General features: G+C 49.4%; 1 protein-coding gene across 1 annotated transcript in view; it reads right to left on the bottom strand.

Moving 5' to 3' along the window:
- CDH11 (cadherin 11) overlaps positions 1-6,761 on the bottom strand; it is a 140,103-nt gene extending 133,342 nt beyond the window's left edge. Inside the window, exon 1 of the mRNA XM_080645850.1 lies at positions 6,553-6,761. The gene's annotated coding sequence lies outside the window, so the exon portion shown is untranslated. The remainder of the gene's footprint in view (positions 1-6,552) is intronic.
- Between the last annotated feature and the right edge of the window lie 12,484 nt (positions 6,762-19,245).

Raw genomic sequence — 19,245 nt, 5'->3', positions numbered from 1 at the left:
CCTGGAAAACAAACAGGGCAAGTCTTGAAATGGTGATGATTTATCGCGAGACTAATTATCATGGGAGCTAGTCTGGAATGGCAATGAGTCCCTTCCCAATGAAAGCAGACCTTGTGATGACTATCTCAACATCACCTGCTTAGCAAATTTTCCTGAGAAGATATTACTTCCGGGTGAGGACGTGTCCCGGAAAAACCCATGTGCAAAAGGGAACAGGGAGAAGATGCAAAGGTAGAAGCCAGGCTCTTTTCAAAGGCCATCATTATCGCTACAATCTCGCTCTCCCCCCCCTCCCCCGCCCCAGCACCTGAATATTTTAAATGGGAGAGGGATGGATCACTTAAACGTATGAAATGATTTTTTAAAAGGCCAGGCACTAATAAACAATTCATCACTACCTGGGAGAGGCCTCGATCGGAGGCGAGTGCGCAGTGCAGGATTTCGGCTGAGTGATTGTAAGGAAGACCTGCCACCTGCCACAGTTCGTCTATAAAACGTAACCTCAGGCCTGTTTCTAAGTGGATCAAAGGCCTGAGCATTTCCTGGGTGCTTGTCATGAACTGGGCATCGCGCTCAATTCCCCTTCTGTCTTTACAACAATCCCAGGACACAGGTATTATGATTAACTCATTTTCTCGGGTGAGGCACCGAGACTCAGAGACGTCGTGCTGCTCATTCTCGGCCATGCACTTTGGAAGCCGTGGAGCTGGGATTGAGAAGGACCCAAATGCCAGGCAGGGCTGGAACCCAGGAGAGGCAGGTGAGGTACGAAATATAAGGAAATGCCCCCCCAAAAAAACTCAGTAATCGAGATAAATAATATTTTAAAGGCATATTTTAAAAAAGCAAGATGAATGGAAGAAAATCCAAGATGAGTAAACGACCAAAATGATCAAGACAGACCGGACCTAACGGCACCTGAGCATCTCGGTCTCCCTCTCCTCGGCCGATCCTGGCTCTGCCACTGGGCAATGCTGCCTCCAGTCTGAAGAGCTGATCCAAGACTCAGGGATGATGGACGTAGGTCTGGACCTGCAGGATGTGATTACGGGCATCACGTTCCCAGAGACCATGGTGGCGGTGGAGCGCAGTGATTAGAGCGCATATGTCTAGGCCTGCCTTCATCCATGCTCCATCTTATCAGGAACAAGGGCGCGTGGAAGGCAGGGCTGCTCCTCTCAACTCTCCCTGCTCGCTCTCACGGATGGAGCCTGAAGAAGACTGAACAGAGATCCCCGTGGGCCTTCAACAGAAATCAAGGAAGAGCTTCCTCCACTCCTATTGCTACGTTAGGTTAGGTGACCATCCTAGCGGGGAAGAAGCTGAGCCCCAAGCCGTTTATTCAAGGGAAGTGGAGACGTACCCTTAACTTGTGAAAGACTTCTGGCAGATACGAGAGTTCATGGAGGAAGTGAATGAAGGTGTTTCTTGGCCTGACACCACCAGGGAAATTGGAGAAAAAGGCAGCTCATTCAGGCAGTAGAGTAAATCCCTGGCCAGTGCTGACTGTGGCCAGCAAAGCTGTTTATGCCAACTTTCTGGGTTCAGCACCTCGCGTGGTCTAAACGGGGGTTATGGGGAGAGAGAGACAGTCAGACAGACAGACAGACATACCAGCATTTGACCTGCCATGGGAAACAGCATCATTAATCTCTCTCTTTTTCCCCCTCCCTTTCCTCCTTCACTCTCTTCCTCCCTCTTTTACTCCTATCTCACTTAACATCCCCATGGACCAGGTGCTCTCCCCGAGCAGACACCTGGACCAGACAGAGGATGGGAGCAACGCTTTATCTCAGTAAGAATTCCGAACTCTGCCACCGTCGGCGACTAATTAAACCAAATAACAATGAAAAATTTTGAAGTTAACTAAACTGCCCAACGGTAAGGGAGCATTGGTTTACAAAACACTCTGTCTTACTTTCCGCTGAGTTACTGCATACTCCCGCCCTTAATCCATCTGCATTGATTCCTGCCTGAGCATTCTAGCTCCCCGCTCAGGGCTGCAAGACTTCACTGCTGATTCATGAGGGAGGCCTCTGCACTCAGTTAAAAAAAAAAAAAAAGATACAAATAAGAATCCACTTACGACAGTACTTATTTTTTAAGTAGAGCTTTCCTCTTCATTATAACATAGCATGCTTTCTCTGAACTTTCATGATGACCTGATCAAACTGTAACAAATATAAATGTGTGCAGCCTGAACTATGCAATTGAATCATCGCCGGTAATTTCCGTATCACTGAGGCGGGGTGGGGGTGGGAGGGGGGAAGTCAAGTGATTAAACTCCAGTGCGTGAGGACCAATCTTGAATGAAATTTTATTCTCTGCTCAAGTTCGGTGTTTGTACTCCAGTGTCAAGAACGGGTTAAAGGGAATGGGAAAACATTTACGGTTATATTTAAAACTCCATGCCCCAACATGTGTACCAAAGATCAAACTCTTATTCTTTTTTTTTTTTTTTTGCAAATCAGAAATGGCTTGCAGATGTCTTCAAAACTTCTTGAAGGCATAGGCCATGATATCACAGCAATCTCACTAACATTTCTCTATCTATTCCCTTCTCCTCGGGGTCTGAGATGATGCTCTAGCAGGAAAAAATAAATAAAAAGAGCCAGAGCAAACCCTCCCAGATCACTGCCTCAGTGAGAGCTGACCTTGTTTATCCTACCGCCCAGCCCCCACCCATCTTCGGGTCCATCTCAAATGGTAAGATTTTCCAACTGTCTAGTAAACTCCGAGGTAGGAGGAAGAGGCTGAAGGTAACGAGATCCACCGACTAGAAAGATGTAAATCCTGACAAACTGCTGGAGCAGTAGCCTGAACCACAGCTCGATTGAATTCGGTCTCTCCGGAGAGGCCCCGACAAGGCTGGCGGTAACAAAGCGGCTTTTCACGGTGCCCTCAAAAGCAGATGGGCCCCATGCAGAAGGTTGGAGAAGGGCGCCATTGCCCTCTAGTGGCCAGAAGTGCAATCTTCCGCGAAGGAGCGCGTTTCCAGAGAGGCACAAGGCTTTCAATGTCAGGGTAAAATTATAGCAGAAAGATGTCTAATTATCCTCCCTCGAGTGTTTTCTTTCGTCCTTCCTGCCCATCGAGGAGGCTGTGGATGGCTATCACAGTAATCCTGGTGGGAAAGCTGATTCTTTCTCCTACAGGTGCACCAGAATGTGCCCAACTTTTCTTTCTTTTGAACAGACCTGTTGATGTGGTTCCTCCAGTGAAATAAACCACACATTTATAGAGACCAAAGATCTGTACATATTTCAGAGGCAATGCCTTTGCATTGGAAAGGTGGACAACTCACAATCTAGAAAGAGGGTTCTTGACAAATTAGGTAGCTATGTATGAAACAATAACCGATTTCATAAGGGGTTTGGAAAACATCCCAAACACATTTCAATCTCTTCAATCATTGGCTGCCCAGATTTTCTAGGAAAAAAAACAACTAGGAATTCAGCCCTTCTTCAAACTTGACAGTTAAAAAAAAAAAAAAAAAAAGGTTTGCCACCTACTTTCTAACTCTATAAGCCACTGTTCTATCATTATGATTTAATTATTAGGTATGCCTATATCAAAGTAAAAAAATCGATATTGAAAATAAAACTTAAATGAAATGATTGTTTCTTCGACATCTACCTACATAGTTGTATTGAAAACGAAGGAACCCTAAAGTCAGGTTTACAGATCTGTTTCGATGGTCCTGAAAATAGACTTGAATATCACAGATTAAAGTTTACGTGAACAGTCAACTTCATAAGTCACAGACAGGCACTGGCAAGGTTCGGAGACACACTACGCTCACGGGATTGTAGCACTGGCATTGTAAATCCAGCCTCGAGGTCAAAGTCACGGCGTTTCCCACACGAGGGTCCCCAAACCAGAATCTTTACAAAGCAGCCATGTAATTCCATTCAAAGTGGAAGAAAAACCATGAATTATGAAGACAAGTGCATTAAAGGAGCATGAAATTGGTCTGTATTCCCCCAGATCCTGGCATGGCCCTCCTCGCCCCCATAAACAATTCAGCGTCCATAGCCACAGCCGCCACTGTAAGAAAACCTGAGTTCTGGGTTATCAAAAAAAAATAGAGGCCATAACTTTTTAAAATAATTCTCGAATTAACACAAGATTGCATCTTAATTGAAAACAGAATTTAGGTTTCTAGTAATTTTACCGTCTGGTGTTCTGATAACGTTGAACATAATGGAAGTCCTGAAGTGCTATCAAGATGGTCCGCTGCTTGAGTCAGAACTATTTTAAAAGCCTATCTTTCTAGCAAGCACAAAGCCAGTTTGAGTAAATCTACATGCCTGGGCCTCCACAGATTATTCTAGCTCAGTCCTTCCAATGCATCATCTCCTTATTTCCCTTCCCCCAAGGGTGGAGTGGGGGGTATTTTTTTTTTTTTCTTCAAACAAGGTCATAAAATGGCCAGCTTATGCAGATTCTAAAGTAACAAGGCAAAGAATGAGAGAAATAATTACTATTAATAAAGTATGGCTGCCGTATGGTTGAAGCATGCATGCGCAATGTTTCCAAAGCAAGATGTCAGGATAATTCTCACGCAAGCCAAGCGCCCCAGCTTCTCCGATGCCTTTCCCTGGTCTAGACTGGAAAACTCCTCACATTCCTTTGTACCAGGCAAGATTTCAGAGGGTTGGATTCCAGGGCCCACTGGCCAACTCTGAAACTTTGCATCCGGTTTCACGATGAATACACGTCAGGGGCCAGGAGTTTCAGGGTCCCTCTGGGATTGGCCACAACTCCATCCCTTTGTTTCCCAACTTTTAGTCCTTTGTTCTACAGAAGGAAGATCAGACTCCCTGTAGCTGGGGTTGGGTGGTGACTATTTCTGGTGTCTGTGTCTCCTTATTTGTAGGAAAAATAAACTCCAGGATTAATAAAATGAAGGCCAGCCTCTTCTCTTCTCCTCTCCCCATCCGTTTTAGGCTCTAGCGCTCAAACCCCAGCTTGGCCTACAGGGCTGATGAGATGCTGGTCCCCGCTCCTAAGAAAACTTCTCCATCCCCATCCCCGCCCCTGGCAAAACCATCCCTGTCCGCTGCTAGCCTAAGTGATAAAGCAATTGATCCATTCTCTTGCCTGATTAATTATCGTGGCTTCCCTGTGATTAAACTGAAAACTTATTCCATGCCTCATTTGAAACCGATAGGAATGATCAGAAAAGGAAAACAAGAAAACGTTTTTTTAAGGGGGAAATGGGAGGGCAGACTTTAGGCAGATCTATACTCTCCTGCAGCAGGGATTCCGGAACAGCCCTCCACCACCAGCACTCCCACCCACCCCTTAGGGACGACCCATCACGGAGCAGGGATGCGTTATTAAATAATTAAAAGATGCAATTTCTTAATAACAGTGCGGCGGCCCGTGAAATTCCTGCTGCATTATCAGCAAAAGCAACAGGGCTTTTACTAGCATCTAGCAAACCTTTCACCCTGGGAGGGAAGGCGTGCGGCACCCCGACCCCCACGCCCCAGCGAAAGCAGGGCCTCGGCAAAATGGGATAAGGAAGAGCTAGCTACCCAGGGGCCTCCCTGACCCCACTTTCTCTGGGGTTCTTTTCTTCACTGCGCTAGGCGAGCTCTCCCCCTGCTCCTCCGGGTGGAGGGGGGAAACGGTGCTCTCCTCGCCGCCCTCCCCATCCTGCCGGCTACCCCGCGCTTCCCACTCACAGCTCCGGTTCTGGGGCAAAGCTAAGGGAGGAGGCCTTGCGGGCTGGAGAGGCAGGGCGCGCTCCGGGAGGAGGCGTAGGCTGGGTTCGCAAAGTTAACACTGACCGTGGCGGGGTTCGCCAACCCTAAGGCTGAGCCCGGGTCTGAACCGCTCGCGGATCTCCCCTCGGGCCGGCGGGAGCTGATAAAGGGCCCCCAGTGCTCTCCGAGAGACTCCGGCTGGAGGGCTGGAGCGCGCGCCGCAGTCGGCGGCCGGGAGCCGCAGTCAGCGGACCCAAACCCAAGCTATTAAAGTGCGGGGGACTCGCCGACGCGAGCCGGGCGCCTTCCGCTTTCTGGGGCCTCCCGGCGGTCTAGCACCGAGAGCTGAGCCTCCAAGCGCTCGGCGCGGGTGGGGGTCAGGGGTAGGAGCCCTGCAGAGCGCAGTAATGTCGCCGCTTCGGAAAGAGGCACGGAGCGGGCGAGCGGGAGGGCAGTGCCCGGGGCGACTTTCCCCAGAGACCTGACCGAAGGCTGTCGGCACGTCCGGGCGCAGCTCCGCAGCCTCCCGCCCCAGCCCGGGCACAGACCCTCTCTCCCGCGGCCTCGGCGCAGACCTCGGAGGAGGCCGGAGCGAGAGAGAGGTTGGAGCGCACATCTGGCGCCCGTGCCCCCTGCGCTGCCCGCGCCCACAGCTGGCTCCCTTCTCCCTTTTATTTTTAAACAAATCTTCTCTTATCTCCGCGCTCTCCCTCATTTCCTTTGCATTAGTGACACCTTCTCTAGTCAGACCTCTCCCCTCCCCGAAATTCTCATCCACAGACCTCCCTCCTCAAGAAGCCCCATCCGGGCGAGAGGAAGGCACCGGCGGCGCGCCTACCTGGAGCCCCGGAGGGTGGGCGCGAGCTGCGGCCGTCGGTCCCCGGCGCAGGGCGGGCGCCGCGGAGTCAGCCCGGGCCCCAGTCCGGGTCCCATTCACAAGTCGGCAGCGGCTGCGAGCGGCCCCCGCGGCATCTGCGAGCGCCTCTCCCCTCGGCTGGCGGCGGCCACGGAATGAGCCGCCGAGCGCGCTAGTGGCAGGAATGAGAAACCGGTGGGGAGGTGGCGGGCGGGCGGGCGGGCGGGCGGGCGGGCGGGCGGGCGGGGGTGGGGGCGGAGGAGGAGGGAGGCCGCCGCTGGGAGGGAAGGAAAGGGCGGGGGACGGAGAGGAGCGGAGGCCACGAGACGCGGCGAGCTGAGCCTCGCGGAGGCTGGGGAGCCGACCCCGTCCGCGCCCCTCCCCCGGCGGTCCCCGAGATGCCAACCCCTGGATTCGCGGCCGCCCCTCCCGCTCCGGGTCGCAGTCCTCCCGCGCACTTGGGGCTCAGACAGAGTCTGGAGCGACTGAAGTTGGGCTCCAGGGACGCTCAGCCAATCAGGGAGGGCGACGGAGGGAAGCTGGGGAGGGGGTGGGAGCCCCTTTTCCTTCTTCGCCCAAATCCGCTCCAGCTGGCCAGGCTGGGCCCTGGCCCGGGAGGCCTGGAGGGTGGTTTGTGGGGAAAGCATTTGCCAAGTGGGGGAGGCAATGGGGAGTCGTGCTTCCTCTCTCTGCCGCCCCACCTTCGGCAACCCCTCCACGTCGGCGGCTCCTGCCCGGCGTCCGTCCCCCGTCCCCCTTCCCCCGTCCCTCGTCCCCCATCCCTGGCAATTGTGCTTGGGGCTCAGGCGGCGAAAACTGGGGCGGGAGACTTCGGACTAGGGGAGAGCCGCTCCCTGTTCTCTCCACACCTCCGCCTCCGGGGCCTCGCGCGCGGAGCGGGGTGCGGGGATGGCTTCGCCGGGGTCGGCTGGGAGCCCGCCACCCTGCGCCCCACGGGGGCGCCCTGGCCCCTATCTGTAGCGTCACTTGTTGCCTCAAGCCCCCCGGCCGCACACCCGCCGGGGCCGGAGAGTGTGGTTTTGCAGGAGAGAGGGCTTCGGGGCGCCGTGCCCGTGTCCTCCCTCTCTCCTCCCCTTAGCCACTCAGGCAGGACCCGCCAGAGGGTGGGAGCCCGGCCGCTTCCTGCCCCCGTGGGGTCGCCGGGAGAAAAGGCTGGCGGGGCCGGGCCTTGGGACTCCCGCCAGGGACTTTGCGGGGCGCTTGCGGTTCGGGAGCGGAGTGGGGGCCGCACACTCCGCGGCCACCGAGGGGAACCACCGTGACTTGGTGGGGACCCCAGGCTGGAACAAGTTTCCAGGGTGGGGGTGGCAGGAAAAGAAGAGGCGGGGAAAGGCGAAAAGCAAATGCATAGAAAAATGGAATTTGGGGGGGGGGCGAGAGGGGAGGTCGTGGGGAAGGCATTGCAGGCCGGCGAGGAACTTGTTGCAGGACGCTGAGGGATGAGCGGCGAGAGGGGCCCGGGAGTAACGGGAAAAGAGGCCTAAGAATGCAGAGAGCGCCCCGGGCGGCGCAGGAATGGAGCGGGACCCGGGCGCCGGGAGAGGAGGGCCGCCCGCCGCGGGTCCGCGTGAGCGCAGGAGCTGCCCGGGTTTCCGCGCGGCGCGGCGCGGCGACGTGCCGGGGCGGGGCTATCCGGGTACCACACCGGCCCCCGCCGCCCCACGCCCCCGGGCGCAGCTCCGCGACGTCTGGGTCCCCGAGGCGCCGCGTGCGGTCCCAGCCTGCGCCCCGCGCCCTGTGCCCTGCGCCCTCCGGGTGGCCGCCGCCTTGACACTGCGTGTTCCGGGCCAGGAAGGGGGCGCTGCGTTTCCAGCCGCCCCGTGTTCTCGCTACTGGTCTTCCCTTTCCTCAAGCAAGGCCGCCACAGCGACGGGCCTCTGGGCACCAGGCGCAGGTACCTCGCACCCCAGCAGCACACACACCGGGTGCGGGGGGCGCTCGAGTCCGCTCAGGTGCGCGCTTTTCCCGAGGGCGTGGCGAGTGGGCCTGGGCGCCTGTGCCTTCTACCTCCGCAGGTGGGTCCCTGACCCGACCCCTCCCTCACTGCACCTGCCGCCTCTCTCCACCTCTTTGGCCCCGGCTTTTCATCGGCCACGTCCTTCTGCTCTGATTCCTAAAACTCCAGCTGTCCTAGGCCACCGCCCAAAGTCTTCACACACACTCTGACTCGGCCCAGCGGTGGTGCTGAGAGTTCTGACCTCCATTTCCCCTTAGAAACTCGGATCCACCTGAGCGAGGGCCCCGCTCGGAGATACTTGGATTTTGTCCTTGTTTGGCTAACAGTTGTCTGGATTTTCTCATCCTTTCCACGTGGGCATACAGGGAATGCAGAGCCGTCGTCAATCTAATTACACATGCACAAAGGTGTCCAGGATCTGTGAGGGTTAGGGCATCTCTCAATCCATGAGTAAGTTTCATGGGTTCCATTCCGGAGGCAGGTCCAAGGGCGAGCCCGGTCCAATCAGCTGTCTTTGGTCCTCTGCTTTTTGGCTGTCTTTTCAGAATTCATCGAATGACAGCAGTTGTATTTTGTTGGCTGGTTGGTGTGTGTTTTGTTGTTTTTTGTTGTTGTTTATTTGACCAGCCCTTTCATAAGTGATAGCCTCAGTGGATTTTAGAAAGTCAGTTAAGAATTGCTTGGGAGATTGCCACTGACATTGCATAGGCGAATCAGATGGAACCCAGCGCCTTGCCGCAGTCAGTATTCCTTGCACAGCCCAGCAGTTTCACCTAGAAAACAAAGTATCCACACAGACATGAAGACATGCTCTTGAAATTTCAGAGCATCATTATTTATAATAGCCCGAAGCTAGAAACAAGCCAAATGTGTACCAATTGGTTCATGGATAAACACAGTGTGGGATGTCCATGGAGTGGAATAATATTCAGCATTAAAAAGAAAAGAAATACGGATGCATGTTACATCACGAATGACCCTTAAAGGCAGATGCTAAAAGCCAGATGCCAAACCACTTGTTGTACTATTCCACTAATTTTCATTAACGCCCAGAAAAAACAAGTTTATAAAGGCAGAAAGCAGGCCAGTGATTTGCCGGCTAGGGCTATAAACAGGAATTGATAACAAATGGGCATAAAAGAACTTGGCTGGGTGATAAAAATGTTCTAAAATGGTGACAATTGTGCAGGTCTACACAAGTACTAAACATTATCTAACAGTAACAACAACAACAACAAAAAACAGGGCAAAAAGAATATCCTTTACACCTTTATTCCCAGATTAACTGTGACCTGTAGCTGAGCCCCGGGGGAGGGGGGGGGGGAACTTTTTGCAAGGCAGTTTTAGAGAGAGGAAAAATGTTTTTTTAAAAAAGAGAGTTCTAGTTCTTTTGGAAAGATAACCATACTTCTATTCAGCGAGTTCTATTTTGGCGACTGTTTCGGAGAGTCTTATAAGTGTTAGGGCAAGTTAATTCCCCCCTTTCACTCTTCTAAGTGATTAATTCCTGTGAGCTAGACTTAGGCATCCCAGTTCGTGACATTTTAAACACACCTACACATAGGCACAGTACAAAGTGCACATTACAGAGGGGATTTTTTTATGACTATGTTAGGATCTGTTTTAGAAACCCCTATCAAGCACTTGGGTGGAGTATCATGTGATTACAGTTTAGATTAAAAAAGGAAAAGGGGAAGAAAGAAGAGCCCAGTGACAGCTCCAATGAAAAGATTCAGCTCACCCAGGCAGCCAGAAGTTTGGGTGTTTATCTCAACTTGTCTCACCTTTCCTTCACCTTGTTCTTTAAGGGAGGAAGGCAGTGTTCACGGTTACTCTGGAGCCAGGATTAAGCAGCCTTTCAACAGTCTCTTCTGCTTCCTGCCGGTTGCTTCCAAACCAGACGAAGATAAGGCCCAAACGGCCATTTTCTTGTCTTTGTCCTTGTCGGCACGAGGCTGATCATTTCCTGTTGGTTCCTTCATCAAAGGTACCCGGCTCTCAGCCCTTTGAAGTGCCTGTCCTCAGCCTCTGAAGAGAGCCAGACCCTGCTGAGTCAGTTTCTGGTTTGCACTTAGAAGCTCCAGGCTTCCCCGGGCCTTCTCAGAGCATCCGGCTCTGGAGGCATCCTTTGGTCAATGGTGTAGAAAGGGAGGCCGGAGCCAAGCGGGGAGGTGGTTTTATCACAGTGCAGAGAACATTGAGAATGATGGGACGGGGATGCCATTTTTGAGCCAGACATTTCAGATAGAGATGCCCACTGCTGGGTCTGTAGGGAAAAGTGGGAAGACCACAGGCCTTTGATCAGGGGCCCATTTCTGGTTCTGCCACTTAGCAGGGGCATGACTTTGGGCAAAGTCTTTATCTCCAGGAGACTCAGTTTCCAGTTCTGTAAAGGGGGCTTATTATCTGTACCTAGACTGTCACAAGGAATACATGTGCCCACGTACCTAAAGCAGGAAGCACTGTGCTTAGAGCGGAGTTTCGATGAATGAAATGTATTAATTACTGTGATTAATTATGAGGTCTGACTATTATCACACCTTAAATGATCGGAGCAAGAAAGGAGTCATGTTACAATTATGAATTATAATCATGATGGAGATTAATCTTATCTTAAATGATGTTAGTAATAAAACTTCGGGTCAAGAATATTTTGGCAGTTCAAAATGTTCTGACACTGTAAGGCCTGTTTAAGGTCATACAGAATTAGGTGTGCCAAAGTTGGGGGCAAGGGCCCTGGGTTCATGTCCTAGATCTGTCACAAATTCATTGAATCACCTTAGACAACCCATTCTCTTGCTCTGAGCCCCAGTTTCCCTAGCTGTGAGAATTGACCTAAGGTAAATCTGGAGAGGATTCTTCCAGAGCTGAAATTTTAGAATTTTTAAATCTTCTTTATTAAAATGAAGCATCACATAGATGTAATTCTCTTTTCTGCCACTAGGAGCAGTCAGTCACTCATCGCAAGCCAAGCCCTGACTCTGGGCATCCCTGTCTCTGAAATACACCTTCTTCAACTCAATCTGTAGTATTTGTGTCTTTCCCCTTCACCTAGACCAGTGGTCGGCAAACTCATTAGTCAACAGAGCCAAATATCAACAGTACAACGATTGAAATTTCTTCTGAGAACCAAATTTTTTAAACTTAAACTTCTTCTAACGCCACTTCTTCAAAATAGACTCGCCCAGGCCGTGGTATTTTGTGGAAGAGCCACACTCAAGGGGCCAAAGAGCCGCATGTGGCTCGCGAGCCGCAGTTTGCCGACCACTGACCTAGACTATAAATTCCCCAAGGGCAACGATGATACCCTTCTGGTAATATCTGTATCCCCAGTACTTGGTGCCTTAAAGACAGAAGTCCAGTAAATATACTTGATTAATTGACGATGTTTAGTAATATTTTGATTAAATTAAGGCCAGTGTATCAATCAGACATCACAATAATACTAAGTTATGAATGATCCCAGCACTAAGTGTCTTAAAATAGCAATTATGTACTGCTATATATCTGTGGGTTGCCTGGTCTAGATGGGGCGGGGCTCAGTCAACTCAGCTCCCCTTCCTGTGTTTCTCATCCTCTTCCGGGGACTGGCTTGGGCATCTTCTCGTGACACTGTTAACTGTACAGACCTCAAGCAGAAATAAGCACAGCCTCCTGAGGTGTAGGCTTAGAACTGGAAACAATGCCAGTTGGGCAGATCAAAAGTTAAGGGTAGAGAATTATAATCTGCGTTTTCAGTGAAAAAACAAAACAAAGCGACTTTAGAGCTGTATGTCAAAGAGAGTGAATACAGGGAAAGGTGAAGGATTGGGACCATTAACGCACTCCCCACAGGCAGAAAGAGTTTCCCATCATGCCTCCCTCCGGTGTCATGTTGGGTTGTCGGATCCCATGGGTTGTATCCTATAATCATGAATGCAATATTCTAGAACATTAGAGGAGACAGAGAATCAGAGGGGAATTCAGTCTCATATGAAATCGGTATAACTGTGCCCTTCCTTTACTTTGAGATTCAAGTTGGAGAGGAAGAAAGCAAGCAGAACTAACAATGTAATAATGTTGATCACCAGCTTACATGTAAAGCTAAGGATTCTCAAGACACCCCTTCAAAGTGTGTACTATTATTTCTGTTTTACAGATGAGAGCGTTGAGACAACAAGGATTGCATGCACTGTACAATGTAACACCACTGGTGAGTGTTGGAGCTGGGAGTCCAACCTCTTTCACAAGTTGTCCCACTAGCCTGCTTCTCAGTGCAGAGGCTCACACAACAGATTCTAGTCTTGAGTGATGGGGGTTGGGTGGGAAAGGGAGAAGGGCTTTTCTCTACACCCAAGGCAGGGGCATCTATCAGATCTTCAGGCACAGTGCCTGGAACGCAGTAGGAATAGGATAAACATGCGTGGAAGGGTAGGAGATGAAAGGGCAAAAGGAAGGAAGGGAGAGAGGAAAGGAAGGTCAACAGAGGCAGAAAAGGCAAGAGGGAGAAAGGACAATAGAAGAGAAAAGATATGCCCTGGCTGGGTAGCTCAGTTGGTTAGAGCACCATCCTGATACACCAGGGCTGTGGGTTTGATCCCTGGTCAGGATACATACAAGAAGCAACCATGAATGCATAAACAAGTGGAACAACAAATCAATGTCTCTCTCTCTCTCTCTCTCTCTCCCTCTCTCCCTTCTTCTCTCTCCCTTTTTCCACCCTATTTTCTCTCTAAAACAAAAATAAATAAATAAATAAAAATAATTTTTAAAACCGAGAGAGAAAAGATATAAGCATGTTGATCTATTTGGATAAGCCATCCCTTTCTGTGGTGAGCAGAAATCTCTGGATTCTGAGGGTCATGCATTCCCTGCCCCTTCTGGTGCTCAGACAGTTGCCCGGCGCAGGCCTCCAGGCCATAGTCGAGAAGAGCCAACAAGCCAGGCCCTGACTCTCTTGCTGATCTTCTCATCTCTCCCTTGGTCGCTCAAGCCACACTTACCTTCTTGCTCTTGTTCAAACACAAGATTCAAAGTCTTTGCATTTGCTTTTCCCTCTGCCTGAAGCATCCAGCTCTAGTCTTTCTCAGGGCTTGTTCCCTCGTTTTGCTTGTTCCCCCTGAGTGTGGCTCTTCCACAAAATACCACGGCCTGGGCGAGTCTGTTTTGAAGAAGTGGCGTTAGAAGAAGTTTAAGTTTAAAAAATGTGGCTCTCAAAAGAAATTTCAGTCGTTGTACTGTTGATATTTGGCTCTGTTGACTAATGAGTTTGCCGACCACTGCTCTAGTCCATCACTTTCTATCCCCTTAGACTTCTTTATTCATGTTCATAGCACAGAAAGGGGTGGGTATGAGTAGGTTCATATTTGTGAGTATGCAAAACACAGTTTGTTCTATAATTTTTCATTTATTAATTATTATATTACTGATTATTATTATTCTTAGCCAACTTTTGCCCACCCCTGTATAGCTGCTTGAAATTGCATGGCACATTTTTATTGCCCCGTTTTTATTGGTCATCTCGCCCCTAGGGTCCAGTTCTGGGAGAGCAAAGTGTATCATCTCTCTTGTTCACTCCTGCATCTTGAGCATCTAACACAGAGCCAGGCATGTGGTGAGTACTCAATAAATATTTGGACAGTGACTACATGAATAGTAAATGCACAAAAGATGCTAACGGCGTGAATGAATCCTAAAACCAAAGGCAGGTGGGCTACTACCCGCGTGAATCATAAATGTGGTACAGGGTCCCTTGTTTACAAAGTGCATTGAATGATGCCAGTTATTCACATTGCCAAGATGATTCTTCACCTTCCAAACATTTCTTTTGAAAGCTGGTTAAAATGGGTACCTGTTATCATCCTTCTACAAATATAATCCTATTTACAAAATGGTGGTATACAGACACCTTTTTTAGAGCATATGCATTTTCTAAAAATGAATTACAGGTATGCCTACTGATCGTTCTGTGTCTGCTCTCTAATACCGGTTTTGTGGACTAAGAGCTTGGTTTATTAAAACGCTTCACAGAAGGCGATTTCAGTGTTCGTTTGTGCATATATTTACATTCTTTTTTAAACTTGTGAATAGACTCATTTAAATGTGTTTGCACTCCAGGGGAACCATTGGAAATGTTACTTAAGATTGGTACTGGCTTACTTTGCAAATAGTCTGCAATGTGAACAACAGGATTTAAGAGAGCTCTGTGTTCCAGTTTTTGTGAACATTGAAACCTTGACAATGGATGCTGAGAACAGGAAGGCAAAAGTCATCCTTACCCAATGGAGAAAACTTAAACAACAACAACAACTGTTCTAACTGGTTTGGCTCAGTGGATAGAGCGTCGGCCTGCGGACTGAAAGGTCCCAGGTTCTATTCCAGTCAAAGGCACGTACCTTGGTTGCGGGCACATCCCTAGTGGGAGGTGTGCAGGAGGCAGCTGATTGATGTTTCTCTCTCATCAATGTTTCTAACTCTCTATCCTTCTCCCTTCCTCTCTGTGAAATATCAATAAAATATATTAAAAAATTTTTAAAATATGCAGCAGAGTTAGGATAAGTGTAAGAGAGAGTATTCCATGGGAGGAAGAAAGTATGGAAGGGAATGGAGAAAGGTGGGATTTGGAGCATCTGAGGGAGGACCCAACGTAGATCCATAAGGCCATTGAGGAAGTTCACAGAGACAAATAATCCAGGGCTCTGTGTTGTAGGACAAGAAACGAATCCTGCATTATACCTCAAATGCAATGGGCAGTTGTGGGATTTTTTTTTTAAAGAGTAATCTGATTGCATTTGTTGACAAAGAGCATGAGGGCTTGGAGTGGATGAGAGCAGGATGGGTGCGTGGACTCGCAGTTTCCCAGGAGGCAGGCTGCTGCCTTGGGCTGAGGCAGGGACAGCCAAGAGGGGTGCGTGTTCCGGGTGTGCTTTGGACATGGAAGCAGGACTTGCTGTTGAATTGGTCCTGGCAGGTGAGAGAGAGAAAGATGTCAAGGGTCATTCTCCTGTGACTGACTTGAGCAATGAGGTAGACAGAGGTGCTTGTTATGAACTAGGACAAGTCTCGGGAAAGGCCAGGTGTGGGAGGTAAGGTTCGCCAACCTGCAGTGTTATGAAACCATTGAGCGCACTCGGATACTGTCCTTCCCTGTGCCCACAGATGTCCTCCTGGGTCCGGAAGGCCATGTTGTCTGATGCTTTTAATTAGTTAAAAATAGAAGTCACTCAACTCTGGGCAAGAGACCTGAGTTCTGGACTCTGACTTCGGACAAGCACTTGCCTCACTCTGAGCTGCTGCTTCTTGTCTACAACGAGGAGGAGTTCTACGTTCTCGGTTCCCTCTCAAAGCCCTGATTATGAATTACGATCACGTCAGGCACAGTGTTTTAAAGCCAAGTCTAAAGGGTACATCTATAATGATCCTGTGTCAGTGGGGGGTTCAGTCCAGGGACACAGGTGAGATAGGACACGGGGCAGTGGTGATGGCTAGATGTCACACACAGGCATCCAGGTCACCGAAGGTCAGTCAGGTTCCCTAGCGTTGTCATTCAGGGCCATTTGTCAACAGTTTATTGCTGTTCATGGCATCCATGGGTTTTTCACCTGTCCTCTTTCCTTCTTGAAATGTCCACACCATTGCTCATCCCCGTTTTCTCCTCTCAGGGGAGAGAGCAGAACCCCTCCACCCAGAGAACGGGCTTGGAAACCCAGCTGCTCAGGTTGCAGCTCTGGTTGTGGCCCTCGCTTGCTGTGGGAGAATCCTTTACTTCTGTGAGCCTCAGTTTCCACATCTGTAAAACGGTCACCACATCTGTGCCTACTGCAGAGAATGATTGTGACTTAGAAAGGTGGCAGTTCGCAGAGCTCGGCTTAGAGTAAATACTCAGTAAATGTTTTTCTCCCTCTGCTCTCTCTTCCCCTCCATGCTGCTCTGCATTATCTATCATTTTTTCAGAATTCAGCTAAGAGATCAAATATCTCCAAGAAAATCCCCTGCCCTTTCCCTTCCCACAGAGAGTCATGCTCATAATTTGACCATACCGCAGTGTCTTATTCCATATGCTTGTCTGTCTCACCCCTGTGTCTCTGCAGGAGATAGGGAGACATCAATAATTATTGACACGTCATTGTATCTCCAGCAGACAGGCATATGCCAGATGTGCAATGAATGTGTGTTAACCTCGATCGCCAACCAGGATGTTTGAAGAAGGGTTTTTGGAAGAGGTCATGAGGACCGAAGAGGAGGAAAAGAAATCTCATAGGTTGTTTCAGATTCTCAAGGAAGATTTTGGTGTAGAATATGAAGGGATGAAGGGAGCAAAGAGTAAAATCAGCATCCCTTAGCTGCCCCAATTGCACTAACAGTTCCCTGCGGTGTGACATAGAGTCATCATGTAGTCTTTAATACAAGCACTTCTTTTTTAAAAAATAATACTTTTATTGATTCCAGAGAGGAAGGGAGAGGGAGAGAGAGCTAGAAACATCAATGATGAGAGAGAATCGTTGATCGGCTGCCTCCTGCATGCCCCCCACTAGGGGTCAAACCCATAACCCAGGCATGTGCCCTGACTGGGAATCGAATCGGGACCTCCTGGTTCATAGGTCAATGTTCAACCATTGAGCCACACAGGCTGGGCTAGTACAAGCACTTCTTAATAGACAAAGAAATATTTATCAAAACTTACCATGAATTTGCAACCTGAAGTGCTCCCTTCCTGTAGCTTTGCTCACATCCAGGCAGGGGGAAAATGCCGCCAGTCAGTCTCATTTCTTCGAGTGAGATGAGTCACAGAAGCAAACATTGGAAGATGTTCTACAAAATAATCAATCATCTGATAAAACTGTTTTGGATGTGGCAGCTGTCTAAAATGCAGGAAGACTATTTTTTTTTCCCAGCTGAAAGTTTGCATATGTACAAAAGATCCTGGTAGAAGAAATAGAGAGATTTAAGCCAGACTATGAGTGAAAAGGAGGTGGGGTTTCCAAGCAGAAAGGCAGCTGAAAATAGCAGCCAGTCCTTCCCACCCCCTTTCTCCTAACCCTGTGCCTCACTCTCATGCCTAACAGCCAGTAATTGCTTTTCCATGATAAACATCTTTTACTCTCCTTTCGTTAACAATGTGGCTTCCAGAATACTTGCATGTTTTATCTCGCCAACGTCTGCCTTAACTATCATGTCCTATATGGAAATCGGCGGCAGCAGGCGTGGCAGCAGCATCCTAACCAGTTGCTAGCAGGGAGGGGCCTTCCCCGTGTCATTGCTGAGTATCATGACACCCGTTTTGCTGGTGAGGAGACTCCAGTGCCAGGTGATGAGCTGTATGTCCACGTTCATCCAGCTCAGACATTGTGGAGCTTGGGTGTCTAGATGTAACTTTCATGCCTGGTATGTCTCAGATGGAAGATGACAAGCATTCCGTCGGATGGGCTGTTAACTTCCTGTAAACTGGACACTGAACACCTCATAATGCGTCTAAATCCAGACGCCAAATGCATAGAAACCTCTCAAACTCTGCCCACCTCCAAATGGCCTTCGCATCATCATCTTTGCAGACACTTTCTCCCGTGCTAAGAACAAGCGTCCTCCTTCACGCTCTGGCTCGTTCCAATTTAGTCTTCCAAAATTCCGTGCTCAGACGTCCTGCTCTCCAGAAGTATTTTCCCAATATTCCTTGCCCTTCTGACTCCCTGCCACCAGAGTGAACTTAACATCCTTCCTTTGTGTTATGTGCACCACGCCGTGGGCCTCATTCTGATATAGTACCTGACCTGTCATTTAAAAATTATTTTCTTCCAAGGCACTATTGCTTTAAGGGTAAGGGCCACATTTTATACATCATGTGTATCCCCAGAATCTACCACACAGCCCTTGGCAAATGGACTATACCAATGCATGCAAGAATAAAATATTAACTAGCATTTGTTGGATGCTTACATGGGTCACACACCATTCTAAGCACTTTATGTGTACCCTCATTTGATTCTCACAATATATATGTGAGATTGAAGCCTTTGGCAAGGATCTTTTCTATCCTGAAGGAGGGAGGGGAAAAAGGGAGGGAAAGAGGGAGAGCAGAAGGAAGGGAGGAAAGTGTGTACACAAATACATATGCAGCTTACCTGTGCAAACACACACACACACACACACACACACACATCATAGATCTGTATATTTTGCTTAATCATACACTTGAGAAGTTTCAACACAGAGAGACTGACAACTTATGTAGCTGCATTGACAAACACCCGGTGCAGATCCTAGGTGGCTCCCTTCGGCCATAGGCTGTGCTAGAGTTTTCAGTCCTGGGTGTCACACTGGCATCCGGGACATTGAAGGACTGGCCATGCGAGCCACGTGGAAAAATGATTTGAGGACCTATATTTTGAGAAGAGAATGCCCTGGGTGGTCGTGATCACCGTGTTCAAATATTTAAAGGGCCATCATGACGAAGAGTGATTGGATTTATCTGGCTTGGCCCCAGTGTGCACAATACTAGGACTAATGGACAGAAACTTGCAGGAGGGAGAGAAAATGCTGCTAGGTCTGGAGGGTGTCTGGCCAGAAAGGTGTTTGCCATTCAATCGTGTGCTCCTCACAGTAAAGCATTTGCGGTCATTTCTGGTACGGGAATTCACACTGTATGTCCATCTGACAGGCGCTGCCCTGTTGCCCGGGGGACTCCTGCTGTGGGTAAGGGGCCGTATCACAGGACCACCATG

Source organism: Plecotus auritus (genome assembly GCF_963455305.1).
Source record: "Plecotus auritus genome assembly, chromosome: 10".
Lineage (NCBI taxonomy): Eukaryota > Metazoa > Chordata > Mammalia > Chiroptera > Vespertilionidae > Plecotus > Plecotus auritus.
The sequence above is the reverse complement of the archived record's forward strand: the minus strand, read 5'-3'. Positions and strand labels throughout refer to the sequence as shown.